The sequence below is a fragment of the Ochlerotatus camptorhynchus genome, unplaced genomic scaffold (genome assembly GCF_037179485.1).
Source record: "Ochlerotatus camptorhynchus isolate MF236.1 unplaced genomic scaffold, CSIRO-AGI_Acam_v1.1 ptg000008l, whole genome shotgun sequence".
NCBI lineage: Eukaryota > Metazoa > Arthropoda > Insecta > Diptera > Culicidae > Ochlerotatus > Ochlerotatus camptorhynchus.
The window spans coordinates 3981431-3994196 of NW_027040500.1; positions in this window are offsets into that span (position 1 = coordinate 3981431).

The following is a 12766-nucleotide window of genomic DNA, read 5'->3' on the forward strand; positions in this document are numbered from 1 at the left end:
GGAAGCTCTAGGCATATGTAGAAATGTTTATAAGTTGAGGAAGCGTTGGGAGAAATCTTCCATTTTTGTAATTAAGAAGAAAAAATACATAAACTTGTCTGCAGTCTGCTGCAAATAACACGAAGACTTCTTCCTTTAGGCGAAATGTATGTGTCATCGGTGAACAAAGATTTGTGGCGACCCTGAGGCAAATAAAGGAGGGTCGAAGTAAAAATGTAATACAATATAGGTCCAAGAATGCTACCCTGAAGAACTCCTGCTTTGAAGGTAGACGTTCTAATTTGAAATTTCGATAATTTACCTACAGAGTTCTGTCAGTTAAAAAATTTTGAACTAATTTCATAATATACTTTTTCAATTCCCATCCTGGACCACTGCACTGTGCAGTGTGCCCGAGGGAAAAGTCGACACTGTGTCACGCAAAATGAAACATCAGTTATAAAATTACAGCAAAATAGGATTCAAGTTGACCGTCCCGAAAGGATTCAACCGTGATTTCCAGGTTTGAACACACGTCACATCGTACCGCCAACATCACTTTTATTTTGTGCCTGTTATGTTACGACCAATTTCAATTACGTTTAAACGCAATTTTCTTCGCTTGATTGAACCATCCGTGGACGACACACACACACACATCATTTTCCACTTCATCATTCATCATTAGACTCCTAACTTTCTACTGAAATTTCCTTAGGGTAAACAGGTAAATTCTTCGTTTTCTTCTTCAACTTCTTCGCTTTTTAAGTTTATTGCTTATTGCATAGGGTAGATGCACCAGTTATGGTTGTACGTTCTTTTTATGGTGTTTTCCAATTATGGCCGATGAGAATTCAATAGGCCATAACTGGAACACACCATAATAGGAACATATCGCCATAGCTGGTACACCTACCCTATTGGCTTATTGCGTGCTCTCAGCTTAGTTATCTAGATACATTTCCACAGCTATTAATTGAGAGCTTTCGATATGTGTACCATTTTTGCATTAGTAAAATTGTTTGGCAAGCAGTGCTGTTAATTTTCATATCATTGAAGATGAACCAATAAAACCATTCAATCAATTCTGTGAAACCGAATTCTCTCATGCCCATCATTAGAAGAGCCCCTTTCTCAATCGAACCTCATCGGGACTGTCAATTAAGTCACTCACTATGGGCTGTTCATTAACTACGTAGACATTTTTTTTGGGATTCTTGACCCCTCCTCCTGCGTAGACAATTGCCCATACGAAAAAAAAAATTAAATTTGTATGGACCGTAGATGATTGCCAACCCCCTCCCCCTAAACTGTCTACGTAGTTTATGAACAGCCCCCTATCATTCAATATATGACAGTGCCAGATTATTTTCAAGCTTATCAGTATCAAAGATTTTAAAAAATCGGTATTTATCGATATTTAGGTACTTATTGATTTTATATTTTTGCCTTTTCCAAAGGCGAAAATTTAAAACGTTTGGACTAAGAAGTTAGAGGTGATTTTTGAGTCTAAGAAAACCAGCCCAAACCAATCCAAGATCTAATCTCATTTTCTAAGCATACACATCTCTCACAATCGCTCACAAGTCTTTGCAAGATCTTGCAAAAGCTTTTGGACGGTTTTGAAGGAAGCATACACTTTGTAAAGGGATATTTCGTATTGGAGTGGTTTGGACTGTTTTTTTTAGCTTGGAAAATCTTAGAATCATGCACCTATTTAAGACCGACCTTTCTAGGAAAGTCGGAAGAAATTTTCAGGGAATTTTTGAATTAGCTTCTGAAGGAAGCCGAAAAAACAGAAAGAAGAAAGAAGCTTTTCTGGAGGAATTTTAAGGAAAGTTCTATGAAAAGTCGGAAAAATATCCGAGGAACTTCCTAGAAAAAATAATGAGAAACTTCTAGCGAAAATTTAAAGAAACTATCGGAAAAAATCGGATGACATATCTAAAGGAAGCCAGAAAGGTTCCGGAAATCGGAAGAAAATTCCAGGGTTGGCCATTCTCAGGGAAAGCTAGAAGAAGCTTGGAAAAACCTTCCAATAGAAGTCGGAAAAACTTCCGGAAGAAGCTTATCGAGAAACGGAAGATGAAATAATAAGCTTCTGGGAGAATTCGATGCTACTTCCGGTTGAAGTTTAAAGGGATTTCCTGGAAAAGATACACGCAAACCAAAAATCTATTAAAATGAATGTTAGTTCCGTTTCCTATCATCCTCTGTTCATAAACATCGCAGCGAATGTTAGAAGTTGACCTTACAGGCGATGTAATGGTTTTTTGTCTTTTTCATTTCGTGTTCTATCTACGCTTTCGACTATACCAGTAAGCTTGTAGAACGACGCACATTGTAGAACATTGTAGAACGACGCACACACTTGCCTCGAATCTCTCCAGCAGAAAAAGCATACGAAGTCTAGTATGCGAGAAAATGAGCGCTTCATGTTTGCTTTTAGGCTATCCATATTCAGGAGCATGGAGAGAGCAGTGGAGAAAGCAGAGGTCTGATAATCGAAGCGTTCTTGGTTCGAGTCCAGTCGGCAATCGGATTCCTATTTTTTTCGACATAACTAATTTACCTCACTAATACACTCTACATTTTTCGGTCTCCAATTTTCTTGCATTGGACCGCAGCTAGGTATATCGCATCCTCGGTTCATGTGGTCTCCACTAACATCCTCTGATGATGAATCCCACATAATTGTAAGCTAATCTTACATCCCTCGGTTGGGTGTAGAAAAACTTCTTGAGGTAATTTAAAAGAAACTTAAGAAGAAAGTTTGAAGCTTTTTTTGGTGTCATAAAAGACAAAAGTATTTCCTGGTTCCCAGGAATTACCTAGGTGCGCCATTAGCTGTTTCTCGATTTCTGGGTAGCCATAGTATACATTCCTATCAAACAATTAAGCTCATTAAAAGCTGAGTATGCTATTTTTTAGCTGAAGCTGCACATTTTTGCCTGAATAAGTCCTTATTTAGCTTTCAATGTTGGGTTGCTTATCACACATTTGTCACAGAACGATAAAAGTCGATCTGACATTTGAGTGCAGGCAGACATTAATAATTGTGATTATTAAAAAATCGATGTAAACCGGTATAAAATCTAAAAAATCGGTATCTTGGTATCAAGTTCAAAAATCGGTACAAATACCGATAAATCGGTATATCTGGCAACGCTGCAGTAGAGTATGGAAGAAACCCGGAAAATGGTCCCGAACAAACATGTCGACCCGATGTCAAATCAATGTAAGGCAAATTTAAGGTAGATGTCGATCCAATGACAGGTTTATGTTGGGTTAATGTCAGCTCAACATCGGGTTTTGGGTTTAGTAGAAGTCAGGATGGTGTCGTGTTGGCTTAGCTTTTTCGCCGGAATGTCGACCAGAGCTCCGCTTGTGTGTATGTTACACTCAGTTGAATGATTTCAAGCGTTTCTCAAATGAGAATGATCCATACTTTCGTCAAATGACAAAGCAAACTGATATCGCCCATTCGAAGGTGGTTATTTTGATAACGGATAGATGCTTTTCTCATTTTCATCAGTCTTATATTGGCTATTAACGAGCTTGTTGGTTACTTGGGTGTCCAAACTGCGCTGTATCAATTTCAATTCAGACCTTCATCGGAATTGAAATCAATTAATGGCACATCTCATCCTGCACCATTAGCATTACTAAAAAAAATCAGCAAAATTTATCAAGATCTTCAACTAAGACTAAGCTATTTTTGCAACATACCGGACTAAATTCTTAAAGATATTGTGACTTTAAAAAATTAAATCCCAAACTTGAAGAAATTTTGCGATTCAACCAGTTCTTAGGATTCTGAGACTGAGGGAAATATTTAATGTTCTGCTATTTAATTTATTCCAGCATTCCGACACTTTAAAAAAGTCAAGCTCTTATAAAAAGATCAATGTTTAATAATTAATGTATTTCACATTCAAGTCGTCCTAACTCAATATTAAAGGAACTATCGTGTTTGCTAGGATATACAGTTGATTGATCGCACAATCGGCGCCAGGCACTTCTGCATTTGGCAATGTGGCAATTATAAATGGCCCCGGCACGATGGTAGTGAATGATGCATGCATACTGCAAGAATACCCTTCTAGGGCTCTTTTTGCAATATAAGGCTAATACATGACTTTAAACTTTTATATTAGCCTTATATCAGCATTATGTTTCACTTTTTGTTTTAGCAAGCTTGATTGTTACTTGGGTAGTTAAAGTGAAGGGTAGTTTCTTTACGAAAGAAGAATGTTCACTCATTTTTTTCTTCTGCCAGTAGTTCACCGCACACTAACACAAGGGCTAACACAAGTAACCACAAAACCCGCTAATAGCCCGATAATGGCCTTTTTAAAATATAAAGCTGCTGTACAGCTGATATAAAACTTTGAAGCCCTGTATTAACATTATATAGCAAAATGCGTCCTTATCGGACTATTATCGAGCTTCGTGGTTACTTGGGAAGAATGTAAAAATGTCTCAAAATTCAACAGTTCCCGCTGAATAAACTTGATTAAATTAGTTCTTATTATACATAGAAAAAATCATGGGAATCGAATGAAATAACGATTTTCGCGTAAAAACTTTCTACCTCCTAACATCATAACTTTTAATCGTGATGTTGACGTTTAATCGTGATGTTGACGTTTAATCGTGATGTTGACGTTTAATCGTGATGTTGTTATTTGGTTTTCAATAGGATACCATCTCAAGGATAAAATAATTTCAATCTGTCATTTTAGCCTGTTTTGCCCCAATATCCGTATTTTCACTTTTTTTTATTAAATCTTGTTTTCAATGGGGCAACCATATCAAATAAAGTGCTTTTTGTGGAAAAGTCTTAGAAATGTGTTGGAGTAAACCGTGTCAGATTTAGTTTCATCATCACGATTGAACGTTTTGAGAGTTATTTTTACAAAATATGATATTTTAGAACAAATATCGCCTAAACCACGCACTAGATGAGACCAACTCCATTTGATTCTTGAGATTTTTTCCAGAAAGAATAACTTTATCTGATCAAGTGTCTTCAGCGGGAAAAGAAATTATTGCATTTTGAAACATTTGTGCGTTTTTATCCCGGTAACGCCCACATCCTGTCCGAAATATTGATGCCGTGACTAGTAGACCTGTTCATTTCAACAAAAATGTACGGGATTCACCGGGTCAACCTTTTTTTTTCCTTGATTTGTTTTCCGTTGATCTTGTTTGCCGTGCTGAGCACCAATGGTCCCACACGTGGACCCTACCTATCGACCCATCAACTCATGAACCGGGGACCAAGGCGTGATCAGAGATGTTATGCCTCAGAACATCCCAGAGGCGCCGACTGGGATTGAACACAGGCCTGCTGGGGTGAGAGGTAATCACGCTTACCACTACACCACCGGCGCCGCTGGGGGTCAACCTTGATTACTGTTTGTTATGTTAATTTGAACTTCTGTGCAAATTTTCAGCAAAATCGGTGATGAATTAGAGCTGCTTCATGTTAATTTTATGTTTTTGAGGTAATTTACGGCGTATAATATTTGTATCTCGAGACTGAAACTAGGAAAACTGCTATAACAACTTCCATAGCAAAGCTTAATGTGTTATCTACCAAGGTTGACTATTCAAAGGGATTTTATTGAAATTTGACTTAGTTTCATGCTCGAAAATATCTTAAAAAGAGAAGAATTTTAAAGTATTTGTTCTACGAACTTTCCAATGATATAAAAATGTGTAGTCTACGGCATAATGTTCCTTAAACTGTTCTAAAAATTTCGATCAAACATAGTTTTTGTGTAGATTCCATAGATTGAGAGATAAAAATCAGAAAAGAGGCCGTTATAGCTAAAATTCACAAGACAACAGAGACAACACAAGTTTCAATTAGATTGACAGAACATAGTTGCATTGCTTTTCAATGACGACCGATGACTGTTTCATTGATAGATGATTTTTTAGGAAAAATGAATCCTCAGTAGACGTGTTTTTTTTTCATCAAAGGCAAGTGTCACTCGAGCCATAACAGCAATTTATAAAATAACGAACATTTTGGAATGGAATATCTAAGCAACTTGTTAAGAATATGTTTTTGAACCAAAACGTCCAATCCGATAGAACCACAATTTCAAAATCGACGAAACACGATTTTTTGTCGCCTCTATTTTTGATCGAGTGATCTCAATTTTCAACCAAATTCAATGTAACTTGTTTATAAAAATCAAAGAAAAATAGGTGGCATTTAAAATCCTGGTCCTATCCTGCATGTGACTGGATGAGGGCAAAATCGATAAAATCAAAATGGCATGAAAACAGAATTGAGTTCACACCATGATGCAGAAACTGTTCACAGCCTACTTTTCTTTTATTCAAAATGAAAGAGAATTTGTGGGATTAATTTTAAATTAAAATTATGAACATGACTTAATACAAGAACACTATACTTAAAAACCTTGTTGTTTCAAGTTACAATATTGGGTTTTAAAATTTATAATATAATTTCAATGTTTACCCGGAAAATAGAGTGATTCATTAGTTTTACTTTGGTGTTATAATTTCTAATTAACTCAATCCTGTTTTCACCCGTATTTTTGATCGTGTGATCGCAAATTGCAACCAAAATAAGTGCAACTTGTCTCAAAAACTTAGAAAAAATCATAGAAAAATTTAATGATACTAAAAATTCTGTGCTTATACCACATGAGAGCAAAACCATGGAAATCGCGTAACAACAGAATTAAGTGTGTACAAAAATAGGGGGCATTCCGGGTAGTTTACTGCGGCTCTTGAAATATTGTTTTTTGATATTTGAAAAAATCTTATTAAATGCACATAGTTCCTCATATTCTAAAAAATATAATGAAATTTTTTAAAAGATAGATACATAAGAAATCAACCTAACAATGGACTATTGTATCCAACTTACTATGAAGTTTTTACACGTAAATTGTCCCATAAATCTGAGCAATAACCTGATTTTTGTTATAGATTTTCTAAAACATATTTCAATGTATTTTTAATGTTTTTGAGAATATGGTAATCGTTTTAAATCAAGACCGAGGGAGTATGAATTTCAACCATTTACAAGTTACGATAAACATAAAGTGAATTTAAATAATTTCCAGAAAGATTAATCATAATTTGCACAAATTTCTTGATTATAAGATGGAGTAGCCAACGAGCTAAAAATCTCGCCAATAAAGCTTTAAACAAAATTGCGTGATTCAACACATTTTCCAACTGAATTTATATCCATGATGATTTGTCAAGATCCGCACTTGCTTCACCTAACCCGGCTGGTATTCTTCCTGTTGGGGTAGTTTTCACCGACACTATCTTTCTTTGTTTATTCTGTCAAACGTCCCACTCAATAGTAGATCCAAATGGAATTGATCACATATTATATTTTATTTCAGTTTGCTGCGTAAACAGATCTCGTTTCACCACTAGCCACACAATGCCGAAGGCACGTTCGTTTTCACTGTTCAATTTTTCAACTGTTATAACTTATAAACAGCTGCTGTTCAAGAAAAATCTCCAATCGTCACATAACAAATATCAGAATGAAGCAAACTTTCATTCAAGTTCACTATTGTCTGCAGTATAATCCTGATCATAAACGTGCAACAGTTGTGCAGAACCGGACTTATTCTCGGAAAATGTACGTTTGAACCACTCGACGACCGGAGAAAAACTGACTCCAATGCGTTGATCAGGCTGGAAAATTAACTACCCAGGGCGGAAAAACTACTTTTGGGTAGGTCCAAAGGGGGAGGCAAAGTGACAGGGAGTGGGCAAAGGGAAATAAATAAGCAAACAATCCGTATAGATGAGCAATGTGCTCTAGGAACATTCATTTTGGTGCGATAACAGTAAGTGTCACTATTGAGGCGTCGCGTAGCTTCGAGCATATGTAGGTATGTTACACTTGTGAAAAAGGCTACATGAATGATACGGTTGAATCGCTTGGAGGAAGAGTTATATACATCAGTTTTGCAGTAACTGATAGGATATGTGAACAAATGTGCGACACTTTGACAAATGGTTGAAAATTAACAATGATAGAAGTGATGACAGCAAACGGCGACTATAAGCGGAAAAATAGGAGTGCCTATGGTACGCGTGGGCGCTGCAAAACGGTAAGTAGAACGTTATGTCTGCTGGATTTGCTGGTGAATATGCCGTATTAGAATAGTGTGTATTTCATTCTATTGCATAAAAAATGCTTACAATTTTGATTTATTTTTTATTTTTCCTAAAATTTGGAGATACTTCTTTTTTCCTTTATTTAACGTCGGTCTCTGTTCCGCAATCTAGTGCCAATCACCGACGGACATCGATTGCCATCCATTGACAGCAATCGAATGTGCAGGAAGGCAGCTTCCACACCTGCGTAGGATATCGCACCCATTCAACACACATACATGAGCGGGACCAACGGCTTTACTGCCCTTCCGAAGGAAGACGTGACCAGAGATTTTTGTGCCTCAGAAAAATCCCACCGACCTCGGCTGGGATTGAACCCAGACCCATTGGGGTGAGAAAGCAGTCACGCTTACCACTACACCACCGGCGTCGGCGATTTGGAGATACATAATTATATAAATTAAGGACATACTTTTCGATTGAAATGAGAATGTTAAATAAATAATACCTACAGTCAGTGTAGGGAGAAGTTTTTTTTTAATTCATATGACTCACCCAATTTTACCCTTACTTGGAAACTCACTCAAATTTCTGAGCAAATGTAATCAAATTGATTCTCACAAACAGGATCTCAAATTCAAGGTGTACAACTTTCTCTCACATGCATTTGAGCAATTCAGGGTAAGGTGGGTTAATATGATCAACAGCGTTGTTTTGTGTCTTTTTAAACACTAATTCAAAACTTTTTCACTCAAAAGATGAACTGTTAAACTATCATTTAAAAAGCGTTTCAGATCAATTGGTATTCGAAAGTACATGAAGTAAAAGCCGTTCCTTATTAGAGTATTTTACCAAAAAAGTTGGCCGAAATTCTATTTTTACTTTTTAGCAACAACATATCGTAGCCATCACACATTTACCATTCTGAATCTGAATAATTATGTTATAAAACTACCTAACTATCATTAATAGAAGCACTTGAGTAATCACTTTGTCATTCTTAAAAGTGCATCCTGTCCAGAGCTAGTAAATATCACGGTCGTCATGTGACAATGAGAAAACAGGTCCTCTCACTATCACGAGACGAAACTACCTATAATTTGCTTTTTTGTCATTTTCCAACGATCAAGCACTCGTGAGAATAATTACATACGGTTTTGACATCAACATTTCTAACTGCTTTAGATGAATTTAAGCAAGCAACCGTATGTAATCGGTAGAGTGAATATATTCGTAATATTTCCTCGGTACAAGTAACTTGAATAGCAATAAAAGAACTAGTAATTTCGATGATCACAACACTGTCACGTTCAGTCATGACAAAAAATTCGATGAGATTTTGAAGAAAATCTGTCACTATCATCGGATGAGAAAACGATGGTCATCCGATGATAGTGACAGAATCTCTGTAAATATTGCGCGAGATCTGCCATTGAAAATTAAATTAGCCAGCCCTGATCCTGTCAGTAATGTGGTGCAAAATGATACAACATCGTGTGAAATAGCCATTATCTTTTTGTCACCGTGAAGTGACATCGATTATAAGGGCCATAGTTATTACTTCGGGTCCCATGGACTCTCTTGAAAAGCCCAACAGATATGCCACGGATTTGAGTTCATTCACTCGAGAAAAAGTGGCACCAGCTTCGGGCCATGTTTACGAATCATGAACACTAATGGCGGTAAGCTCCAACTTGGATTAACTTTTAATACTGTTCCTTATTAAAGGATCTGCCAAATGTTTGTTAAGGATAGTATTAATTAACATCGACGTCGACAATAAAACAGCCTTTCGTGATCGTGAGTGATCGTGAGTGTATCCGAGGAAAATACCGGTTGGAGCTGAATAATGAACATTCATGGTGGTAAGCTCTAACCGGTACTATTCTCGGATTAAATCCTGATGAAGAATATCCAGCTGCTTTGACGTCGACATCAGAGTTAATCAGCACGACTCTAAGCAGCAACAGTTGGCTGATCATCCAAACACAGAATTAAAAGTTAATCTGAGGTGGAGCTTACCGCCATTAGTGTTCATGATTAGTAAACATTTTCCGCAGCTTGTGCCACCTACTCTTGAGCATGCTTGGCATACACAGTTTTGGTCACGAACTGCTCATTTGCTAATAAATTTACACAGAGTTGACGAAACATCGTTCTTTTTGAAGCAGTAGATAGAATAGAGTTTAAACTTGTTATAGATACATAAAACAAAGTAGGTTTTAATTCTAGTAATAAACTGTATTTGTTTTTGCGTTGTAAAAATGATGTGAGAAATGCTCGCTGCACATCTCGGACTTTAAGAGTAAAAATTCATTGGTGTTGATTCAAATGTTAAGATTTATATACTTTTTGCATATATATATATAGTAAGCTATGATCCTAATCTATCAATTACTTTCAAGAAAAACAAATTTCAACAACTGAGTGAAAAGTTATTAACAAATGAGCAGTTGGTGTGTACAACTGTGTATGCCAAGCATGCTCTACAGTAAGTGAACTCAAATACATCGGTGCGCCCGTCTATAGAGCGGGTGGATTAACTCTTTTCGATATTGAATTGAGTCTTCGTTGAAATAAAATGGAGGGTCACCTCACCCGAGGTGACAATTCAACCTGAACAATGCTTTAGATCCTAAGTAACATTGGTCGATTATCTTCATCGACTTTCTCTTTCGTCAATAACTTGGGTACTGAACCGGTTCTTGCTGTGTGCTAGAAGTTTCTATTATCAATCTGTGTAGTAAAAATAACTGAGAATGTTTTTACATAGCCGTGAAGATGCAAAGAGAAAGTCGATGAAGAGAACCTGTCAATGTTACTTAGGATCTAATGCATTGTTCAGCTTAAATTATCACTTCACTAATGATAGCCAGAGACGATGTTATATAAGAGACGCGCGGAGAGATTAAAAGTAAATCTGGTTGCACGGCCAACTTATTTCTTTTTCTGCAAAGTTTGGCAACCCGTAATTTTGTGTTTACTTCAAGTGACTTTTAATTTGAGCGACTGTCGTCTGCTTCAGCATTACGGTAAAATGAATACTTTTTCAACCGTATCGGTAGTATCGCTATTCAATGGAAGTATTTGAAGACTCAATTTTTGACAACTCTGGGTGAAACCAAATATACCACATTGGTGGGTATATTCTACAGGTTGCACAAAATTATTCACTTTGCGATTGTTGCTTCCTTTCATGCATGAATGAAATCTCTCTCTTGAAGTCTTTCACACATTTTACTATCTTTGTTCCGTATATGTTGCTGAACTGGCGGCAATACACTATACGCTAGAAACGATCGCCTCACTTGCACCAGATCACTATTTTATTTTTACGGATAGTCTCAGTTCTGTCGAGGCTATTCGCTCCATGAGGCCGGTAAAGCACTCCTCGTATTTTCTCATGAAAATACGAGAGCTTCTGAGTGCTTTATCTTTAAGATCTTTTGTCATCACCTTTGCATGGGTCCCATCTCATTGCTCGATTCCGGGCAATGAGAAGGCGGGCTCACTTGCTAAGGTGGGCGCTATGCAAGGCGATATTTACGATCGACAAATCGCCTACAATGAATTTTTCTTCATTTATCGTCAACAGTCGCTCGCCAGCTGGCAAAATAAATGGAGTGAAGGGAGTTTGGGACGATGGCTATTCTCGATCATCCCTAAGGTGTCGAAGAGTCCTTGGTTCAAGGGGTTGGATGTCGGTCGAGACTTGATTCGTCTGTTGTCTCGCCTCATGTCCAATCACTATTCGTTAAACGCTCACTTGTTTCGTGTTGGGCTGGGAGACAGCAATCTTTGTGAATGTGGACAAGGTTACCAAGACGCCGATCACATCCTTTGGTCTTGTGCTGAGCATCGTGGAGTCAGATCTGAGCTGTGCGATTCCCTTCAGGCTCGAGGTAGACAACCTAATGTTCCAGTTCGGGATATTTTGGCTAGACATGATCTGGAGTTTATGAAACTCATATATGTTTACTTTAAGAATACTAACCTTAGATTGTAACATTTAAAGTGTTTTTATGTTACTTCATACGTGAAGTTAACGATTTTCAGAGTTGGTTGGAAATGCTAACATGAAGCTTTAGTGTGATGATTTATTAGCTAGAGAATGATCTTTAGAAGAGGGTAGGTGGATAGTTCCGTTAGAGTACGGCAGTATGAAAATTGAATAGAAGTTGAAAATGAGCGAAGGGCCATTAATGCGACAGTTTTTGACGTAGAACTACGTCTTTGTCGACTATACTGAGGTGCAAATCAAAAAATATGTATGGTGAAGGAGTGTTAGGTTTTGAACGCTTGTAACTTTGTCATTTATAGATGAAATTAAAATCCAAATACGCCAATCGATAGAATATTACATTATGAACCTGTTGAAATAAATATTTGTCCAATTTTTTGTAATTAAACTATTGAAAATGTACAAATGATAATTTTATCACTGATTCCATGAAATAAGCCTTTTTCACAAACCCAGTCATCATAAACGAATACCACTTGGTTGCACATCATTCTGCTTGAACCTGAAAAGATATAAATAAGCGCTGCTCTCATGCCTCTGCTCATTACCGCTTCGGACGGCGTGGCACTAGGTCCTGCATCAAGCAGGACTAGGTCAGCGGCTAAAGGTGGATCACGGCGTGACCACAATGAG